A 22,685-nucleotide genomic window follows, 5' to 3' on the forward strand; every position below is an offset into this window, starting at 1 on the left:
ATTGAAGTGGACTCTAAAACACTGTTTTCACAAAACACAATATTTGGACTCGTTGAAAATTTGCTGGACAGATATCTCAGCATCTAGAGCAGAAAAAATATTACCGTCCCTGAAATGTGTAGCTAAATATATGAAGTATACAATCTTGCGAGCAGATTTTTTCATATAGGTCTAGAAAAATTTCTATTTGATCGTTTGCTTTATTACTTGTTAGCCATGCATTAAGCACTTCAATTCAAGGTGTGGTAAAATCACTAATAATAAGTTTATCTTAAAAGTGCACCCAACATTTTATTCCCTACACTTTGTAATATTAACCATGTGTTAAAAAGAATAGTTTGTTGAGCAGTTTTTTTTTCTATCGTTTTTTCAAACAAGGGCAGGCAAGTTTAGTTATTTTTAAGACAATTCTCCTGACAGAGAAAACCACCAGATATCTGAAATCAGCACAAAAAGCTGAACAAGCTTGCGCAGTTTCATCGGGTTTCGTCATAAAACAATAAAAAAAGCTCCAAGACCAGTGTTGCCCCTTAAAACAAGATTTTCGATGTTTGTAACAATTCGAATACAAGTTCTAAAGAGCAAAAACGGCAAAAAATACTAATGAAGGAATTTATGGAGGCGAGCGAGTTAGAAAACATTATAATTTAAACTCTGATATCAGGATAAATAAACTATCAGACAAGACTACAAACAATACATATATAAAGTGGGTTATGCCTGTGAGGTTTATTAATATTTCACGACTAACCTGCGGTATTTCGACTTCCTTCTTTAAGCGTGTTATTCACATGAGCACCGCAACATCGAGTGAATAATTGAACCTTATGACCCCGCGAACTAAACTTTAATACTTCGAACGGAGCGAGTGACCGTGAAGCAAGTATAACTACAGACTCCATTACGAAATTGGGACACACATTAAAAATTACCCGACAACTGGAAGCCATCCCGTGTTGGTGCGTCGGCCTTTTGCACATGCTAAAGGGGAGAAGGAAGGGGGGGAGGGCGGCAGGCTTAAGCACAAACCTTGTAGTTTGGGCACCGAGTTTGTGGTCCGCGGAAATCGTCAATTATCAAGGTCCAACTCCGGAGGACGTCAGTATTCACACTCGCTGTCCAGATCATGAAGGGGTTTAAAGCCATAGATTTTCAGGTGGCGGAGCTGGCTTGTAAATGTGGGGCTGCAAGTACGAGCGGCATGAGGATGAACTTCTGGCGCTGGTTGATTGGCTGTATCGACTTACGTTGTTCGCAACGGCCGGACTTAGAGTGAAGTGTCATCGGCGTTGCTTGAGTCATAAAAACGTGATGATGACAATGTCTTTGTTAATTAATACTTGCGTGAATAAAGATGTCACGCTAAAGAGGCACTAAAACACGCCAACACAGCTAACGATCATAAAAATAACTCTGATCGTAATCACTTCTACGACTGCTTGATATTTCATAACTTAGATTGATTGCAGAGAAGTTTAAAGAGCGGAAACTTAACAGCTTTCAATAAGAGTGATTTACGCCCATTGATCCTAGGAGCCACTGAGCGAAGAACGGCATATGTCACAATATTCAGCGAGTGGATAGGGGACAACGCTTTTTCGGATCAGCACCGTGCAGCCTAGCTAAACGCACTTGAGTGAGAGCAATATAATTTAAAAAAAAAATTAGTCAAATCACACGCTAATACTACGTCTTAGCATTCGTTCAGCTGCTCTTTTAAAAATCGATAAGACACGTCTGTTTACAGCGGCTTGGGCCACCCTGTATAAAGAAGAACATCTTCTTTTATATATGAAGCTCCTGCACATGCGCTGTTCTACAGGCAGCACTACCGCCCCAACGTGACGTCAGAAACGTGAGTTTTCGTGTAGCGATTGCCTTCGAATGCTTTGTGCTCGAACTACTCGCCAAACAAACACACTTTTTTACAAACTGACAAGTGCTGAGTCACATAATGAAATCGGTGGTGCAATCGCATCTAGCAAAAAGCATTGGAAATCTCGGACATAAATTTTCAGAAAGTCGTATCTCGCGAAATTTTCAATTTCGTCTCGCAGCCGCCTGTATCTACGGTGGCACTCAACCACGAGCCGCCCGCTCGGTCACAGCCTGGGAGCAATTACCGCTCATTCACACTGGAAGCGGATCTGCGTTCGCAAAGCGGTTGCGAACGCGGTTGTATAAAGATCCAGTGCAATTGCACGCGCACTCGATGACATTAAGTGCGCGTGCAATTGTACTGAATCTTTATACAACCGCGTTCACAACCGCTTTGCGAACGCACATCCGCTTCCAGTGCGAATGAACGGTTAGCGGAGGATTACTTCCGCTTCATCACGGCCAGCGTTATGGCTCCTTTCGCTGATCCTTTCGGAGGCAGGGTTCGTTTCGTTATTAGCAACCCGCATCAGCCCCCTCCCAAGGATGCGATAAGACCGTCGACGCCTCCCATAATTACAGCGAAAAAAGCCATTATTCACCGGCTAGTTCCAAAACACCTCAACACCCTCAGAGGCATCCTCCTTTCTCATGCCGTTGCTCCTGCTACGGCACCTTTTATTTCATATATGCTCATGAAAATGCAAACACATTTTTTAATAGAAGAGTATATCCTACTTCGCCTATTTGAATGAGGCGGAGCGCCTGCAGGCGCCAAGTATTCCCCTAATGTCGGGGAGATTCCGCGTCCGAAGGACGTCTGCGCTTCACGTTGTCCAAGATGTAGCAATTTCGAGTTTCAGCGATGGAGAAGGCGGCCACCGACGCACCAAGGTACCGGATTCGCCAAGACAGCAGAGGCGTCTGTCTTTGTTGGCTCGAGAGGTTTCCACGACGCTAGATGTCGACAAGCAACTCTTTCAATTAAAAAAAGGAAGACACCAAGAAGCAGCTGTGCGCGTCCAGCCGTTCAAGCTACGCAAAAGCTGTTGCCGCCAAGGCCATTTGATTTTCGCGGAGTAAGATGAATCCCATGGTATATTGGTGCGAATGTACGCACGTATAGCTAATCCCCTCTCTCCGACTGTCAGCAATCTCCTTTAGGTATTTTAATTTATTTTCTTGTTTGGAGCACTATTGTTTGCAAGCTCCTTTGCCCCACTTTCTCATTCGTATTTTTGGCGTCAACGCAAGTAACATCTTCTCCTTGTTACCTGTAAAAACTTAATTCGGGCTGTTTTCTTTAGGTAACCTGGAAAAACTCAAAGGAATAAAAAAAGAATAATAAATAAATTACAGGAGGACGCCTAAGCTTCGTTTTATGTGTGAAACTCGATAGCTAAATATAAACTCCCGCTCGTTCCCAAGTTGTGCCAGAGTGTCTGCGTGACCTAGAACAAGATGTGCTCAAACGTGTCAAGTGCATGTGTGTAACCCCCCCCCCCCCCCCCCTTCAGTCAAAACGTTCCTTTACAAATTGCGTACATACACTTTGCCTGTCAAGGTGTTTTTTATAACAAAAGGAAATGGATGTGCCATGGTCGGTGGACTGCATTTTGTGTGAAAATCTTGAGACCAAAGGACATGTTTTTATTTTTTTGCTGGGCGCTGTTTTTTTCTTCTTTTTTTGTGAAAAAAGAATTGCCTCGGCGATCCTTGAAAGAAAAATCTGTAATAACTAAAGATGACGTTGTATCACATAACATTTTTTTTTTTTTGGGGGGGGGGGGGGGGGTTGCGTAGCATATGGCACCCGCGTATGGACGTCAGCAATACCGGTCCCAATGCGAAGGAAGTGCGGTTTTATTGCTTCAGTTTCGTAGAAAAGAAGTAGAGATTGTATTTGGTAAGTGTGAACCGAAGCCCAAGTGGCTAGGCATTTGTAAGATTTGACTCGATACACGAAAGTTTTTAACATATTGTGCGAAAGACCTTAAGACCTTTTAAATTGACTTAACTTGTTTGCCTGTTTTGCAAGAAAAAAAAAAGTGGCTGCGTGGTCTAGCGGGTAGCGTGCCTGGCTCGCAACCGGAGGGTCGTGGCTTCGATTCCCATCTACGCTTAAAGGTTTTCGGATTTGTTCTTTGAGATAAATGAATTCCTCTTTAAAGTGAAATCTTTTGAGACTGCGGTGACCTCTAATTCGCAATACATGTCATGTTTAAATCGCGTTCATTTCACGCTTGACGTCACGTTTCAAGTGGGCTCTGTGGGTACTTTGAAATTCCCACTCGAGGTCATGCCACAGTGACGTTATGACATTACCGACCCTTCGGGATTTCCGCGTCCGCCACCGAAGCCGACGCCGGCTTTTCTGGGACACCAGCTTCTCAAAAGCACTGTTCACACATGCATTGGAGCGCTACAAGCATAGCGCTGACCTCACTTTAAGCGCGTGCTTAAGGGAGCGTTCACCAGCTTTGTGTCGCGCCGTCAAAGCAGCTGCTCATGGCAGACAATAAGTAGCTGACGACAAGTGAGCAGCGCTACATAAGCACTTCCCTGCATATGAAACCGGCCTTAAAGCAATTATTCTCTTTGTGGAAAAAGCAGAAGCAACGAAAAACGATCATTGCTACGGTAGCAAGGTACGTTTGCCCTCACGTTAAGTAAACAGAAGCGCCTGATTACACACATGTTCACACGATTTCTGCCGCCTTTCCCACTGAAGGTCAAGAACGGTCCTCTTGTATGACGCGTACAGAAAGTAATCGGATCTTTCCTACCAGACGCGACGTAGATGATCATACCAGCAGTATGGGCGTTCCAGCAGTGACTAGGCAGTTGGATGTGGTCGGCGGGTGAATCATGGAAGTCGACGTGCTTACGCTGCGTGACATTGCCGACCCCAAAGAGCAGTAGCTGAAGTAAACAGAAGTACCTTTTTACACACGTTGACGCAATCTCTGCCGCAAATCCCACCCAATAAACACTTTCAGCAGGTAACTCCGCAAAATAAACACTATCAGTACGTAAATATAGCCACCCGTTTGAGTTCCAGCAAGTCCCCCGACTTGACGCCTACCAGACATAAGTCTAAAATACTAGTATTCGCCACTGAAGTTACAAAAAAAAAAAAAAATACGCGTCATGGTATTTAACTTTAAAGAAACCAAATGACGGTAGTGAATAACAGAGAAACAATCGTAGATATTTAAAATTGAAGCTGCACCCAAATCGTTCTGGTCCCCCATCCCGAAAGTTCCTTTATTGAAGAGAACATACACGCAAGAAGCGAGGGGCTTTAAACATGATTCCAAAACCCCGAGACAGCAGGTAGCTACATGATAGATGTTTTCTCTCTTTAGTGGACCCAAATGCCCAAAGCGATCTGTAGATCTGCTTCTTCTGCGGCAACGTTGAAGCAACATGTCTAGCTGAGACGGCATAGAGACGATGAAATGAGCTAAAGCAAAGATAATTTACTGATGGGTCGGGGGTTGTCGTGATGACAATGCGGGTCGATGGGTCCTTTTTCACCTTTTTTTCCAACAAAAAATAAGAAGAGTCCTCCCAACAAGCGTTTCGGCGTTCATTCCACGTCCACCGTAAACATCAAAACAAATTTCGTTGTCGGAAAATTAAAAATAAATTGTGTTAGTAGTGAACTATACAAAAGATGACTGCGGTCGAGAGTAGGGAAAAACGAAGTAAAGTTCGCAAATCTGAATCTATGAAAGCAATACAACAACGCGAAAAAAAAAAATAGTGGAAGCGCCAAGAGCCCCGTCAGTCTGGCACCCCAAGTCTCGCAGAAAGACCTGTTCCTCCATTCGCGACCTCTTGCTGGCGCTTTTCGTGACTCCGTCGTCTCGGGAAGTGTTGAGGAGAGAAAGTGTTATTCACTTTCGAGCAGCCTCAAGACGTCTGAGCTCGCCTCAAAGAAACAGGACTTACTTGAGTTGTACTAGCCAGTAGCATCCTTTAAAGTGAGGGATCTCTACTGCAAAAAAAAAAAAATACGCTAAGGTGCTAACATAATGAAAATATAAACCCTGTGCATGCGTTACGTTGTGTTGTTGTTGTCACCGATCTCACGGTGGAATTCTCAGCGGCTAATTTGACTCGAAACTTCACTTGAGGCCGGTTTCGCGCAGTTTCAAGGAAAGATCTCAAGCAAGAAAAAATTAAGTGCGTGCGTCTAATAAACATATAAGAAGACATGAGATCAAATGAAAACCTTTCTATGACATAGGCCTTATAGAATTTATATAAGTCATAACACGTTTATTAAACGCATCCTTTTTAATAGGGCGAAGCGTAACCTACTCAAGATTTATGGTAATGTGGCATTAGTGGTTCAATTTTTCAAATTCAGCGATCTTCATCAACTCAACACTCGAGCGCAATTTGTCTCAAAAACGTTCGGTGGAATCTAAGACGGATTACAGTTAAGCACTACTCGTTAACGATGAAGTCTCACGCAAGTAAATGTGGATAGGGAGTGTAAATGCAGCGTTCTTTCGATACTTTCATAATCGAACCTGGGAACAATGAGCTTCATGGTTGGCGTGCCTCGAAATTAAAACAGAAAATTCAATGTGTCCCCGCTGTCTAGCCCTGTTTAAATTCAGTGGCGATTGTGCCGGGTCAAATTTACACACGTTCGATTTCCTTTGTCAACTAATTTCCCAACTATTGGATTCGTTTTCATTTCACTTGTTTTTTAACGATCATTGTTGCAAGTTTGTTTTGAACTCTGCTTGCTTGTCCCTGCCCTGGCATGGCATATTTTCCGTACGCGACGTTCCGCTTCTGTATGTGTATCTATCGGATTTAGTTATGGAAAGCCGGGTGAAATTGAGACTGACCACAGTTCTTTAGAGTTCAAAAAGATTACAAGCGAGATAAATATTTTATTTCAATTTCACGCTCATTTTCCCCCCAGGGGTACGTTTATGCTATCTAATAATTACGTAACCACATTTGGTGGCACATTGAGCTTGTTCACTCCAACTCATCAAGGACAGTTTTAAATGGTCACTGCTGGGCTGCGAAAATAAAGAACACATTTGAAATAATATACATGATGAAAGCTAAAGGAATGAAAGAGCAAGAATATTGATGAAAATTTACAGACGCTTAGGCAATTCTTTTGTGCCCTATTTGAAAATCTGTACGAAAAATTTTCGCGTAAAAGAAAAACTAAAGCGGTTCTGCCTTTATTTGGATTTCAGGATCAAGAATATCGAGATTACTTTTAAATTTGGCGCCCTCATGCTGCAGAAAATCGCATTCAAAGTACCGCTGAAGCCCCTCCTTCCCGCAGCTGATATGTCTTAAGAGTTTTCGCAATCTCCACTATCGCACATCTTCAGTGCCTATCCAGGCTATGCACGCACACTCTAGACATGTCCAAAAATTATCTTAAAAAAAAGAGCCGTCACGACTGGTGTCCATGCGAGGGAACATGCCTGGCAAGCTCCCAATTGCACGCGCTGCCCACAAGAGCGACATGCGGTATGCGGCCGAAAGATCCTAGTATGACGTATCGTCTGGTCAGCGGGTTTTCGTGTTTACTCGCGTTTAGTTACATTTTCCGGGGAAACGACGGGATATTTGAATTCGCGGGATAAAAATACATTAAAATTTGTCTATAACTTATTGTGCTCTCAAGAACCTCTTCGGCTTCTTTTTAATTAACGAAGGTGTACTTCAATTTCATTATTATTTTGATCAACCATCGCGTGCCGAGGTAAAGAAGAGGAAGAACCAAACTTGGCGTTTCGATTCTTTCTGCAGAAACTAAAAATAAGTTTCTTAGACAACCCCAATAAAGCGAGAGATTCTAAAACAAACCTTGAGGATTATATTGTTAACAAAAAAAAAACATGCTAAAACTAATGTAGGCGGTATCATTCTTTGTTAACCAGAATAGGGATTGACACAACTTATGATGGCGCTCTCTTTTACTGGTTTTCTCAGTACATCCTCGGTTGCCTAACTATTTTAAAGAAATATTTAAAAAAAAGCTTCTATGTTGATGTTTTTTTTTCTACATTTTAATCTATCGAGGGCCTCAATCTTTGAGATTGCGTCAAGAGAGTTCTCACACTTGACATCTGTATTTCGTTTCGTCTTAGGTGTATGCTAAGGTAAAACTGAAAGAGGGCGCTGAACATTGAGTAGTTCCGCTATGCACGCGCACTCCTAAAGTAAAGAGGTCGTCAAAAACAAAAAGAAGAAAGAAAACATACTCTATTTTGAAGCATGAACTTGGCTACTGTTTATGCTGAAAACCAAAAAAGCGTAGTGTTCTGAAAAGAAAAAGTTACTATCCGGCGCCGAACAAATGACACCAAATGCAAAAGTGTCCTCACTGAATGTTTCATTGGGTTAACCCGTCTCACAGGGGCATTAGTTTGCACTTATCAAAGGTATGGAGTGTTGCGACGAACGTAGATACATATGCAAGTCTAAGCTGCGTGTGCGATAAAAGGTGGCATCGCCGACGCCGATGGGTACTTAGAGTTTATTAGACGCTGATTGCCCGATGAGCCTTTGAGCGTGAAATACTCCAGTAAAGAGGCATAAAAACTACACATCGAGTTACGTTTTGCGCGTGCTGCTTGAACGTACAAAATTTTGAATAAATAAGATACGTCGAAAACGCAACTCCCGTTCCATGTGTACCGCGCCTAAATCAAGCGCCTGAGATAACTATACTAAACTGAAATTAAGAGACACAAATAAAAAAATACACTTACAATGGTACTGGCTAAGTCGCTGTTAAAGAGACGGCGAGTACGCGGAAAAAAATGTCAACTCAACCACGCAACAACTGCATAAACATCGCGGAAATCTCCCAAGATCGATGAGCTTCCAGCCGTTCCAACCAAGACATCCTTTTGAGCCGTAACACTTCGAGGGTTTGACATCCGAAGGCCCTTTGGTGTCCGAGCGATTTGCATTGAGCCCGAGCGGCAACTAGGATGAAAGCGCATTTGAACGGAGAGGACCTTCGTTTGACATCAATACCTTTCGGCAACGAGCGGCTTTCGAAGTGACGCGTTTTGAATCCAGCATAAGCGATCGTCTGAATTCTCTTGACGGGTGTCAGGAAATAGCCCAAGTTTCCGACTTTTGCAACAATGAGCATCCTCATGCTATCGACTCGCGAAAGTTGTGCCGAATAAGTTTCAACCAATATGGTAATTAGCAGCGCTCATGAGGTACTAAAATATGATGTAGTGATTTATTTAATGCAGCTGTAATGTTGTATAAACACTTGAATGCACCGGCGACTGAGCCAGAATTTTCGAGTGAAACGTACTTTGTCTTGTTAAGGGGGGGGGGGGGGGGGGGGAGTCTAGAGATTTGTGAAGCCGCCTGCTAATTCAATGCTGAATGGCTGAGCCAGGTAATGACGTCACACCCTCTAGCTCGACGCTGATTGTCTGGTTCTGGTTTTGGAAGAGGGCCAGGGGTTCAAAACCCGGGTCAGCGTCGGTATCTCCACTGCAAGAATCCCTGTCGAGTGTACATGCCCCTCGTTAGGCAGTCACTATACCAACCGATGAAGAACGCCAAGAGCGCAGACGTCAATCACAAACGAATCAAACTTAGACAATACGATTCACCTGCAGCACAATTGCATAGCAGTTCGCTGTGGATTTCTTGGCAGTTCCTATATATTTTTGTTTTCGGATTACTAACGGTTATCAACGACTATCTTTTGCTGCATACTAAAGACCCAAGTTAAAATAGTGAGCATAAATGAAATACAATTGTAGCTATAAATATGATTAACATAATCACGTTTTTGCTATATTTAGCTCTAGCACACATTCGTACACTGGAAGCGCCTCATATTTCACGCAGATTCCAGGTATCGAAATAACTTTCTTAAACGTGCCAAGTACAACGACCATAATCATTATTGGCGACGACCTTTATTACTGGTATCAGGTGAAGGATTTGTTTCCTATAGTTAGAAAAGCGGGTTTTAGTAATATTTTTATTTGTTTAATGATGGAGACTCGAAAGATGATGCGCCCAATTCTGTGTACGTTCGCAGTATGCACATGAAGGTAACCATGACAGGATTGTGATTGACTTACTTGCAACATCCGAAAAGTTTGTATACCTACTTTCTTATAAAAAAAGTCCCTCAAAAGGTTGCAGCCTAACGCTCGAAATAAAATTAGAGGAATTTGCAACAACTTACAGGCGGCTCACGACCGCGAAAATTTTAAAAGTACCAATGTTTCTGTTTCCTTCTACTGGAACGAACTAACTGCGAAAAGTTGGCGACTGTAAAAGTGCAGTGACCAAGGACGAAGCGTTGCGCTTCGATCGTCTCTAGTTTGGTCAATGCCCGGAAAGTGTTCGCTCTCTAAAGCGATGTCTAAACAATTCGTTTTTTTTTTTATTTGAATTACCCCTTTTTACCGAATGCCCTACGACGTCGATTGAGTATCAGCCGCCAATAATTTGACGTCGGACCGCAGAGTTCTAGCTGATGGATCGAAAACAGATAACTATAGCCTTTACTGGTACAAGGTATTTAGTCGAAAGTTGGATTTCCACAATATCTCGCCTTTTCTTATTTAGTTAGACCTGAGTAAACGTCACCCGGTCCTATAGTTTGTATGAGTTAATAGGTGTCCGGAGAGCCTCGAAAGTCCTAAGAATATTTTATCTCAGATTTAATGATAAATATAAATTTATCCATAGAAATTTGTGAGCATATTCTTTGTGTCTGGATAGGCCCTTAGTAAAGATGCTGAGCTACTCATAATCCAGAAGTTTTGAGTAAATATTTATATATGTAAGACCGTGGAACGTGATGTAGAGTCGCTAATTTATAAATATATTATGTGAATTTTGTTTTAAAATAAAACAAGGCAGAGTGAGAGTTCGAAAGTCTATCTGAGTTTTAAGCCGGGATCCCATTGCTTAGTGCCACTAGGTAAGCGACGCTTTAGAGTAACGCCACTTGCACATATTGTGGCTTAAAATCATGGTTGCCAGTTATGTGAAGCTTCATCTGAAATCACAGGAAACGCTTTTTTGCCCTCTAGAAGTGTTTAAACAGTTCGCGACAGTACACAGCAATATTACATGAGCTTTCTTCCAGCGAATCTAGTGCTGAGGAAGTCGCACTTTTGAATCATGACGATCGGCAGTTGCGTCTGTTCTGCACAAACACCAAAAAGGAGGGGCCCGCAACAATGTCGGTGAACAGAGTGCCGATACTCTAAGCGCAGCTCATTTAGTGGCTCCAACACTGCTTATGCTTTATGCAAAGAAAAAACTGCCTGCATAAAGATTAGAACGCGAGTCACAGCGAGGTCCGTGCTTCGAACTTGGCACGCCGCATTCGGACCACGGATATTGCGGTGACTCGTGTTTGCAGACTATCGTTTGTATAAATGTATGAGCGGTATGACCCCAGCTTTAAAGGGATATTAAAGAAATATATTTTGTGTCCGTAATTAGTGGCGCGCGATCTTTCCAGGAGCCGGTAGCCGCCGGTATGCACAAGCACACAGAAAACAAATTGGCGTCGTAGTCCCCCAATCACGCTTAAGATGACAATAAAATGTATGGGCTCCGGACAAGAAGAAAATAAATCCAAGGTTTTTAACTCCTCACGCAAAGGCTACGTGTTTCTTACGCCAATTAATCGCCTACCTTATACACCAGACCCCACTACGGAAACGAAAGCCTTGTCTTTATTCTCTTTTTGTCCGGAGCCCGTACATTTTGCTGTAATCTTAAGCGTGAATGTGGAACTATGACGTCAATTTAGTTGCGTGTGCTTGCGCACACCGGCGGCAGCTACCTCTTGGAAAGCTCGTGCTCCACTTATTATGCACAGTGAAATGTTTGGATCAGCATCCCGTTAAGGTAAATAAATATGTGTGCGAGTCTTTGCGTGTGTGTGTGTCTGATACATTCAGGAATTCACAAATATAAAAATGACGACTTCTGTTCAGTAAAAGCGTTGTCGAGGCTGCCAGCTCTCCCACAGATGAAGGATATTGGTCGGCTCAATGCGTGTAATTTACTACACGAAAGCATGTCCGACTAAAGCGTCGTCGAACGTGCGAAGACCGTCTCTGATTGCGTTGGCGGGGAGTCGGTCAAGTATGCCGCGCCGGTCACCCGACGGCCACGCAAATTCAATTCACGATGAGAAGACTGCCTTTCGATGGAAACCGCTCTCCCGAGTGGCAATTTCCCCCGAGGCGAGCGAGTTCACGTCGGTATTGTTGCGTCACTTTCTCTCGCTTTGCTGAGACCTTTGATGTGGTTCAGATAATGCGGAGGGCATGTGACGCCACAAAACGGCAATGAGCCCGCCGAAACAAGTGGAAGGTGGTTTATCACTACGGCATGCCTATTGCAGCATCATTCAGCAATTTGAGAAAAAAAAATACCCTGCTTCATGCGTTAGAAACATTGTTTTTGTCAATATTTAAATTATGGCCTCGTGCTTATAGCACGCCATGATATGAGAGAGTGAAAGAAGATCACATAGAGGAGTTAGGGAAGCGGGGGTTTAGATGGGTGATGCTCAATAAAATCGTGAAGCTCGTATGTTCGTCTTCGGTTGGTGTCAAAAGCAAGACCCTTGGTGTATAGTCCTGCTGCCCGTAAATATAGAAAGAGGAAAGCATACATGCAATGGGTCATTTTGTTTTAGTACCCGAGTGTGCAATATAAATATTACAATTTTAATAAAGGCCACAGAAGTGCCCTCCGCAGCTGAGATATTCATTGGCCAATGGTCATACTGCCAAATTTTTTCGTAACATTTGTATGCTCTAGAAAACTCCTTTTTTGATGACACACATACTTGTGATCCCATCAAATCTATTCTAAACTTCAACAGGCCCGAAGTCCCAGAGTGAATTGATATTAAAGCTCTCGTCTCTGTGAAAGCTGTCACAGTCAAGAGGGTTTCTGCTAGGCTGAATAAGCTTTGACATAACTGTGCTTCCAAACTGTTGCGATAACTGAAAATCCGTTAAAAATCTAGGTCATGCGAAGCCGGGTCAAGCCGGGAAAAAACAAGACAATTCCGATATCCTGCTCGAAAGGTAAAACTATCCAGACGCAATCGCCGGACCTACAATTAACTCTGTAAAGCCAGGTTAAGCCTATTAAATGGAGGTACCTTAATACCGTATTGCCGTACGTAGATTGGAGTAATACATTTCACTCAAGAAGAGGGTCTAACATGCAGACACTCTCTGAAGGGCGTCTGGAAACAAATCAACTATAACCTCAATGCATAAATTGCATATCACTGTAAGAAAGTCTCCGCCTGTGTCTAATAATGGGAGCTTGGTAAGATTTCGAATTTCCAGAATATTATGATGCGTAAAAATGTATTTTTCTGCACATTAAAAAAAAATTGCACGCAGGGGGATTCGCAAATGCGTGTAGACAGGTAGAGTCCGGAAATAATAAAGGAAGTTATTCTGGCTGTAAATATTTTTACACTCACTCGTAGCATTGTAAAGCAAACAAGCTTCTGTTATAAAACATTGATATGTTAGGTCACGTGCACGAAAAAAAAAATAAAACGGTTCGGTTTCTCGTTCCCAACTATGCGGGTTGTTTCCACAGCCAATACACAATTCAGAAAAGGTCAAGGCAATCAAGAGGTCCACAGCCATTTGTAGATTCATGATGTATGGAGGGGGATGAGGGAAAACTAAAATGAAGGGCAGATACTACAATTCGAGGCTTCGAGATTTTTACGATTCTTTAGGTATTCTTATTTGCTATTATCATTCGAGCAAGGTAGCCATTTCTAGACGTCAAGTCAAAACTACCTAGATTTTTCTTTCAAATCAAGGCAGAAACGTGAATGTTGGCAAATGGCAAATTCATACCAAGCATGGCAAATCCAAAACAAGGCAAATCGAGACCAAGCCAGGCCAAGAAAAGACGTACCTAGATATTTTATTTCCATTGCTATCTGATACCCAGTCAAAGCCAAAAAAAGCCTAAACGTCCATAGCTATACCTGGCAGAGCAGATTAGCTGCGCCTTTTAGAACAACAGTCAATTTCTCTTAATTAGGGCAAAGCCAGGCCAAGTTAAAACGTTCCCGAGCATAACTATATAACAATTTCATTGTCGCACACAGTAGTCAGGCTAGTTTCCGATAGCGACACAACGGGTTATACCAAATTGGGTTGATCAATGGATAGACTAACGATATGTTTGCCCAATGACTAGTTGGCTGGCCAGGGCCGCCCGCGGCGGTTGATGCGACGGAAAGCAGAAGTGCACGCTGATTATCAGATGGCCGCCATCCTGAGTCTTTATTGCTGCAGCCGCGTTGCGCCAGTAACGGTTAGTGGTGCCTGAAGCGTCGACTGGGCTGTCTGTCCCTCGGGGCTGGAGTCCGGTTATCGATATTTGGCTGGGGGTCATTCGACGGAAATAGAGGCGGCTTGGCGTCTATCCCACCTACAAAACCCGGTTTTGTATGCCTACTAACGCTTAGTGACGTCCAACTTTTCCAAGTGCGGCACCTCGAAGAGCTGGCGCCATATGACTCCTCTTTCTAGTGCCCGTAGTGAAACTACACTCTAAGAAACGTCTTCGCGTCTACTTACCCGCAAAACACTCGAACAGCCAATCTCTGCAATCTACGAAATCAGCTCAGCGAATGATGGGGCGGAGCATCTGTTTAGACCTCAAAATAAAATCTGCGTTGTGGCATTACGCAATGAAAGCCTGACCCTTTACATTGCGTAATACCACAGCGCAGACTTCATCTTAAGTCTAAACGGATGTCCGCCTCATGATTCGCTGCGCTGATTTCGTACATCCCACAGATTGGCTCTGAGTGTTTTCTGGGCAAGGAGACGCGCAATCATTTTTTAGAGTCTAACAGCGATAGTAAATAACTAAATAAACAAACAACGTGTTCTCGCACAAATCGGAAGTTTAAGCAGTACAAGAAACAAACAGACAGGGAAACATCTAGTGGTTCGTCCTAGCCCTTCGGCTTTTTAATATTTCTGTTCCTCAATCTCGATAAACCTTTAGAAATCGTTGCATCTACACACCATTGTACGATTAGCCAATGTTAGTGTGGCGAGAATACGCTGATTGCCGAAATGGTTTTGGATAAAATATGCTCAGTGAGTTTATTAGTATATCAACAAGGTATGCACACATTTTATAATGATGAAAATAATCCCCGGAGAAGGGGAACAAGAGGGACAAAGGACCCAGGGATTATTTTCATCATTACTGTCCAGCTCGCTTGCACCTTTGCATTTAATTGCATTATAATCATAACATTTTATATGCGCTATGATTGAAAATTATTTCCGCCTATTTTTGGGGTACGACGTTTGTTCGCATATCCCCATGCTTCGTCTGTTCACTAGCTTTGATAGAAAGACTTTTTCAGAGGCATGTTATTGTTCGAATATATCGCAGCCACAGATTTTCTTCGGAATTCGCTACGTATCTTTATTGGGTAGCGCCGGAACCGTTGTCTATAGAACATTCCTAAAATGTGCATCTAGCAGGTGCCATTTTTAGTGTTCGTGCGTTTGATATCTGCTTTGCTCGCATTAAGAACATTCGCGAGCTCGGCTGTGAATATCACACGTGATTTGTAAACAACACAACTGTGTATACTATTTTGGCTACTTTTTCCCTTGGTCAGCTACATCCGCCAGTCTCGTGCAAAGCATAGCGATCTGAGGCATTTTGCGAGGCTGAGACAAAAGCATCAATATGTTGCTCCACAAAATCCCATGTTCTTTTATTACACTCCCTTTTGATAAGTGGAGTGGCCGGAGGAATCTTTGCGCACAGAGGCACGAACTGAATACAAAAGAAATAAAACTAGGCCGGGTTCGTGCTATTCAGCGGTGTTAACAGTACCTGATCTCGTAAACAACCCAAACCTAACTTTTTTTTTTTTCTGACATATTGGTTTTCTATCGACCCGTCATTTTCTATGCCTTTTGGAGCATTATCATTTAATTAGCATTATCCTTTACGTCCTTTTGGAAAGCACGGCGCAACCTTCGTGACGGGCTCATTAATAATTTGCGGAACACGTACATGAAGACAGGTCGTAGCATTTAGACACAAATTAGGCACAGCGGAAAGGTCGCATTTTTCTTGTTTGCTTTTTTTTATATTTTCGTTTATACCTTTCGTTTTTTTTTTTTTCCCGATTGTACTGGTCCTATTTTTGCCTCGCGCGATGCTTTGGTCTGTTTGCGACATGCCGCTGGCACGCTCGTTACGTGGGGTCGGACCGTAAATTAAGCGGTATTTTAATTATGCCCGTGTGTTTATGTAACAAGGAAAGGCTTAATTCTCTGGAAAAATAACCCGTAAATATTTCTAGGTATTTTTTTTTTCAGGTGTATATTAAAAAAAAATTATTTGTTTCATCGGTCAAATGTGACTGGCACGGCGGCAAGTTTGAGAGCAAGCAGATACATATGTTTTCATGATCAGCTTTATTTTGCCACTGGCGAATTCATCGGTGAATCTCCAGTTTATTGACGACTACTATTAAGGTATGCCTGTTATGCCTCTCGTGTGTCATCTTCATTTTTCCTGTGTCTATTAAAGAAAATATCTATGGAAATCGTGTTATTGGTAAAATACCGAAAGCAGAGTCGACAAGAGCATGTTAATGGCTTGACACACCCGAAGTCAAGCTCTGCACCTATCGGTTGCTCTTTTATAGGTGAAGATCTCCTAACAAAACTTATAAACAACCTGTAAGTATTTTGTTTTAACCGAACCTTTATCTGAGTGTCGTTTACGTGCTTGTCAATTTATGCCGTCATTGTCGCTTTTTTGCATTTTTCTGTGGAAGAACAGAATCTCTTAGCTCCAGGTTTAGCACAGATCCGTTACATGCCATGGAATTTCGGATGTTTGTATGTTCAAATTAAGTAATTATATTTCACACAGGGCTATCGCACCTGACTTGGGGGGCCCATAGAAAATCCTAACAGAATCGTAGATAGTGTCCCTTATTTCATTTACAAGAAATCTTAAACTGAATAATATCTAAATAAATCTGTTAGGTGTCAGTTCCAGACCAGAATTCAAATGAATAAGCTATGGTAACAAAAGTGTAACGTGATTTAATCTTACCTAACCAAGCAATCTCAGCTTGTCGGGCTTAACATAATTTTGAGTGCTTGAAATACTCTGTTTTATAAAGCGCTAGGCCGCTTGAAGTGAGCTTCGAAATTTGAGCAGAATAAAACGTTCTTCAGTACACCTGAAAATGCCAAAAAAGGTTCCGCAACGCATTGTTAGTCCCATTGCACCGTCTTACACGCACACTATTGGGAAATGGCTGTTCTTGTTCTGAATGGAAGTAGGACATAATCGAGAAGGCTGCCGCAGTCTGTTCCGAAACGCTGTATAAAATCTATATGAGAGAGTAGATACAAAAAGACTCCAACATTCTTTTTGCTCAAAGCACCAAGGCGCCTAGCTTTCAAAATGTCAGCATGCAGACATGTAGCATTACGAGTCTATGGTGTTCTCTCTTCATGCGTTCTTAGACCGATGGATACATTTAGGAGGTAAGCAACGGGCTACATTTATTGTTAAGCTCCCATGCCTGCTCGTCTCCCCTGCGTTCCTGCTTTTCGTCGCTGTGTTTTGGTAAGGCAAGGTGCAAAAAAACAATAAAAACAAACAAACAAAGACAGTTTAATAAATGAATAACGAAATACGAAAATGAAGCCCCCCGCCGCTTGTGCCTTGTGCCAAATCCTGTTGCGCACACTCCGTGTGAGCAACAGGATTTGGGGAGTCCACTGAGGCAGCAAGACGGGAACCTCGAGCTTAATGTACGTGCCCTCGAAAGAGTTCGCACACACAATGGAAAAACATCACGAGAGTCTGCAAGAAGAAGGCGAATGGTGTTCCCGTTGGAGCTGGGCGGCTCCGGTTGACCGCAAGGTCCGTAAGCGTCGAGTTGATTGTTACCCGAACGTAGAAGGAAAACATATTGCAGTGCGGTCGCTTTGAACGAGTCTCCGACTGGACGTTCGACGCTGCCTCTGTACCTGAATACTTCCGATGTGCCAGCGAACAAGTTTATAAAAGCCGACAGATAATAATTCTTCTAGTCGCCGCAATACTGTTGTTTGAGTGGGGAAGGTCTGGCTGAGGCAGGCAGATGCAGGTGGTGCTCGCGTCACGGCGTTCAAACCCGTTCCTGCTGCATATTCTTTGAACTGTATGAATGCAAAGCAAGCTGAATAGATCAGGGCCCGTCAGAGCCGTTTATACTGAGAGAGTTTGGCCAATGGGCGGAGCTTGTTGTCCGCTAGAACCAGCAGATTTCGCGATAACACAAAATGGCGTTACATCTTTGCCTGTTCATTCCTGAGAAATCGCATAGACTTCCCATGAGTCAGAGCCACAAAATGGCGGACGGAAGTAGCCATCCACCCGTTGTAAGACTAGGCTGCTGTGGTTGCAAGGCCAAACTCTCTCAGTATAAACGGCTCTGGGGCCCGTTTGCTCGAAGCGCTAACCGCGGCTAAAGTTTGCCGCAGTACCTATGGAAGGGATTTTAAAATCACGTGACTGGCTCGGTAGGGATGCGGGAAAACATGGCGGTGCCCCGGTGAGTGAGCGCCGCTCGCTTTGGAACTAATATGTCGTTGTAGCTGCAATATCGGACGCGTTAGTCAGCAATAAATGGCGCAGGAGGCTTTCGCTTTGCCTTACGTCACTTAACTGGCAAAGCATGAGCAATAACCTCGCCGCATTTCTTAGTCTTTCGATTCTGGCCATTCCTAAGCCTAAATGAACGCGATAATTGTCCGCATGGCAACGTCTTTGGAAAGGCGGACGGTACACCGACAGCATGGTTGGCCAGCATATAAGAACTGTATATAATGCCATCATAAATTGAGAAACCTGTAAGTCGGCTCCAATGAAAATAGACCCATTAGTAAATAACCCAAGCATCGAGGAGAACGCTGGAAGTGTAATTCTGCGGCCCGCGCGCGCTGGCTCTCCTCTTGACGAACACGCGTGCAAGGCGAAATTCGTTTTAGACTTTTTTGCTTTAGAACAATTACTACTGCAGACGCCAGCACGTGACACGCGTGTAACTACACTCGTAGCATGCACCTCGGTGCTCGGAAAATTGAGAAAAAGGTCTATTGGGACACTGTCTGCTTTTGTGTGCTATCAATACCCTGCCGATTGAGTCAAGGCAATCTACTTTCCAAAGACGTTCTCATGACGACAATTATTGCGTTCATTTAGGTTTAGCAGTGGCCAGAATCAGAAGAGTATCTAAAAAATGCGGTGAGGTCATTGCTCAGGCTTTGCGATTTAAGTGAGGTAAGGCAAAGCGAATGCCTCCGGCAAAAGTTGTTGCTGACTACGCGCCCGATATTGCAGCTACAACGACATTAAATTCCAAAACGAGAGGGGCTCACTCACCGTGGCACCACTATGTTTCCCGGCATCTCTATCGAGCCAGTCACATGATTTCAAAGTCCCTCTCCTAGGTACTGCGGCTCACTTTAGCCGCGGTTAGCGCTTCAAGCAAACGAGCCCAGGTGGCTGCCATATCCACGTTTGCTGCTGTTCGACCGCAAGGATCGTAGCGATCACCAGATTTATGACGCCAATGGGGTGACGCACCAAAAGGCACCGTAATCAAAACCTATTTGCACCAATCTATGCTCGAACAAAAAGTTTCAACTTTTCCTTTTTTTCGCGCCCCGCCATCAAATGGAATGTTTTGGCACCCAGCATTTTTCAGAGAAATGTTATTTGCGATTCTGTCGATGGTTTGTATTCTCGAATATTAACGTAATTTACATATAAGCCAATTTTCCAGTAAAGAAGATTGTTACGTTTTTTTACTGTATAATTTACTTTGCGTAGTTATTATTGAAGATTTAAGCTTTTCTACCTGCATCTGTATTTATGCATGCAAATATGGCTCGATCTTTTAATTATCTTTCAAAGGGATTTTTATGTAATGTTTTTAGCTCTTTTTTGGGCCAACTATTGGTCTGCAGTATGTTCTGAATCATGTATATAAAGCAAAAGAAAGACTCGGTAAAGAGACGAATCGAAGGCGCATTTCAACGTGAGACAAAACAATTATTAAATGTAAGCTCAAACACTTCTTTTAAAAATGCGACAGAGGTTGATTCTAGGGTAGTTTTACCAATGAATCTGAATAGCACGTTAGAGCTCCCCGAAGGTGTAAGTAAACGCGAAAAAGCACGAAAACCCTCCAACCAATCGTGGATAAGAGGATCTTTTTGCCGCTATTCGCGTGTCGCTCGAAGGCCGCGCGAGCAATCACAAGGTCGCTATGTATATTCCGCCCCACTGGCACTAGTGGTGACGTCTTCTTAGGGCGCAGCTTTAGGAGCCAGTCTCCGGTTTGAGCGGAGTCGGCGTAACCACGAGGTCATGTGACCCCCCCCCCCCCCCCCCCCGAGGTCACGCGACCCCCTGTTGTCACGTGACCCCCCCTGAGGTAATGTGACCCCTTGAGATCACGTGACCTCCCTGAGGTCACGTGACCCCCCTGAGGTAACGTGATCCCCCTGAGGTCATGCGACCCGCCGAGGTCACGTGACCCCCCTCCCCCGAGGTCACATGACCCCCTGACATCAGGTCACGTGAGCTCAAGGAGTCACCTTTCCCTCAGTACGCTTCCATCCTCCTCCTCAAGAGCTGCGCCCTAATCCGGCGTTAACCCCGTTAATTGTAAACGGCTTTAATGTTTTGCCCTTTTTAAAAATAGCAAGAATGCGCGTGCATAGCTTTGATAGGCGTTGAAGATGCGTCAGAGCGGAGATTCCGAAAACTCGTTTTGTGACGTAACGTTGTGGGAAGGAGGACCTTCAGCGGTACTTTGAATATTATATTCTGCAACCTCCATGCAGCTAAATAAAAATTAAAAAAAAAATTAATATTCGAGAATATGGAGGTCAAGTGAAGACAATTTAAGTGTGTTTGCTTAAATGCAAAACCGCCTCAGCTTACCTTAAAGACGAGACAGAAAGCTTGAATGGGTGTCTAAAGCTAATGCCAATCTAATGGCACTTTGTTAGGAGTCATTAGACACAATCTAATGGCACTTTGTTAAAAGTCATGGAGCCCTGATTTTCTACTGCGGCAAAAAACAAAAACAAAATCAAACGTGGTTGGGCGTTTTTTAGCCTATTTAACACTTCAGCAAGTGGCAGTGTTACCCACACAATGCTAAATTATTTAGGAAACAATTAAAATTAGTTCTTAATTTACCTGCAGAATTTTACTCACTGCATTCCAGAACTGCATCTTGCAATCGATTATACAACTACGAGTCGTACGACCGAAAACCATCGCAGAACGTCGCTGCATATTTGGGCACAGAGGCGCGCTCTCACGCACTCCTCTTCTCCCCCGTCATCGACGCTCCCTTCTTTCTCTGGCGTCACTTCGCCCCTCCCCCCCCTTCCCCCCCCCCCCCCCTCTTTCTCTGTACGTCTTCATCTTCAATTCACTTCTACAGCCGCTATTGGGAATCAATGAAACCCTAAAACGCTAGTGCCCTATTCTGATTTTAGGCGCGCATGTTTTCAATCGGCGTCCGTTTGATTTTTCGTCTACTTCCCTCTGAATAACCTTCCAAAGTACACGAGATTCAGTCTCTCTATTGGTGCATTGCGTCTTACGAAACTTACGTACTGCTTAATCCGTAGGCTTTGGTGCTACTCGGTGGAACTTGCTAAAGCTGACAGACTTACTTTCTTCTTTTACCATAATACGGCGCGGAAGTAGTCATGAACGGTGTGGGTAGTGAAGTGCCATCTATTCCAAAATTTCTAACAAGTCAGAAATAAATGAACGGCTGCCGTACTCCACTTGAACATCGATATTGAAGGCTTTCATTGTTCGGCTTGCGAGCGATTAGGACGATCAGCGTCGCATTCCAAATGACGCGCTGTTTCGTAAGAAAAAATGGTTAGCACATTGATTCCGAAAAAAAGTAAAAGGTACATGATTTGTTTTCAGGACGAAGATCGGCACAGCGCGCATGTTTGTAATTATATTTTTATTAGCCTACAAATTTCTTTCACGTCTGTTTCTTGTCCCAAACATTGAGAGCAGACTGTGTTGTTCATAGAGTGAGACTGAAAGGCCCTTTGAATCATCGGCTGTCAGGTACCTTTAGAGAGGTTATTTGTTAGGTAGTGGCAGATTTACTTTTAAAAGACGGTAAAGCTACACAATTCCTTTGTGTGTAGGTTCGTTATACGGCCAGGTAGACATAATACATAGGGCTAGTTGCCACCATTAGTAACATAATTACGTAGCATCTGTCATTGAACGTTTAATTAGTAAATAAAAAGTTCCCGTTCAGAAAGTAATTGAGAGATATGGAAAGAGCCGAGAAACGTTTGGCAACTGTCGGTTGTAGACATTGAATAAATAATAACGCTTTCCGAAACCTTTGTTTATTAAAGTTTTCTTTCTTATTCAATTTTTTTAAAGTAAACTTTAAAACATTTGGGGTAAGCGGGGAGCGCGGAGGTGCACTAAAGTTACCACTCCCGCAAAGGGCGTAATGCTAACGACGCGAAATCGCGGATGATAAGCAATGGAAAAACCACGTGGCTCCGCTTACACACCACTAGTCTTGCACCTGTTGCAGGAGTTGCATTTTGAGCGCACCGCGCCCCAAATATCTGGACAATTTACTTATTCAGTCGTCTGCAATGACACTCAGGAAGTTCCTAATCGGG

Source organism: Ixodes scapularis, unplaced genomic scaffold, assembly GCF_016920785.2.
Source record: "Ixodes scapularis isolate PalLabHiFi unplaced genomic scaffold, ASM1692078v2 PGA_scaffold11__112_contigs__length_91849675, whole genome shotgun sequence".
In the NCBI taxonomy this organism is placed as follows: domain Eukaryota; kingdom Metazoa; phylum Arthropoda; class Arachnida; order Ixodida; family Ixodidae; genus Ixodes; species Ixodes scapularis.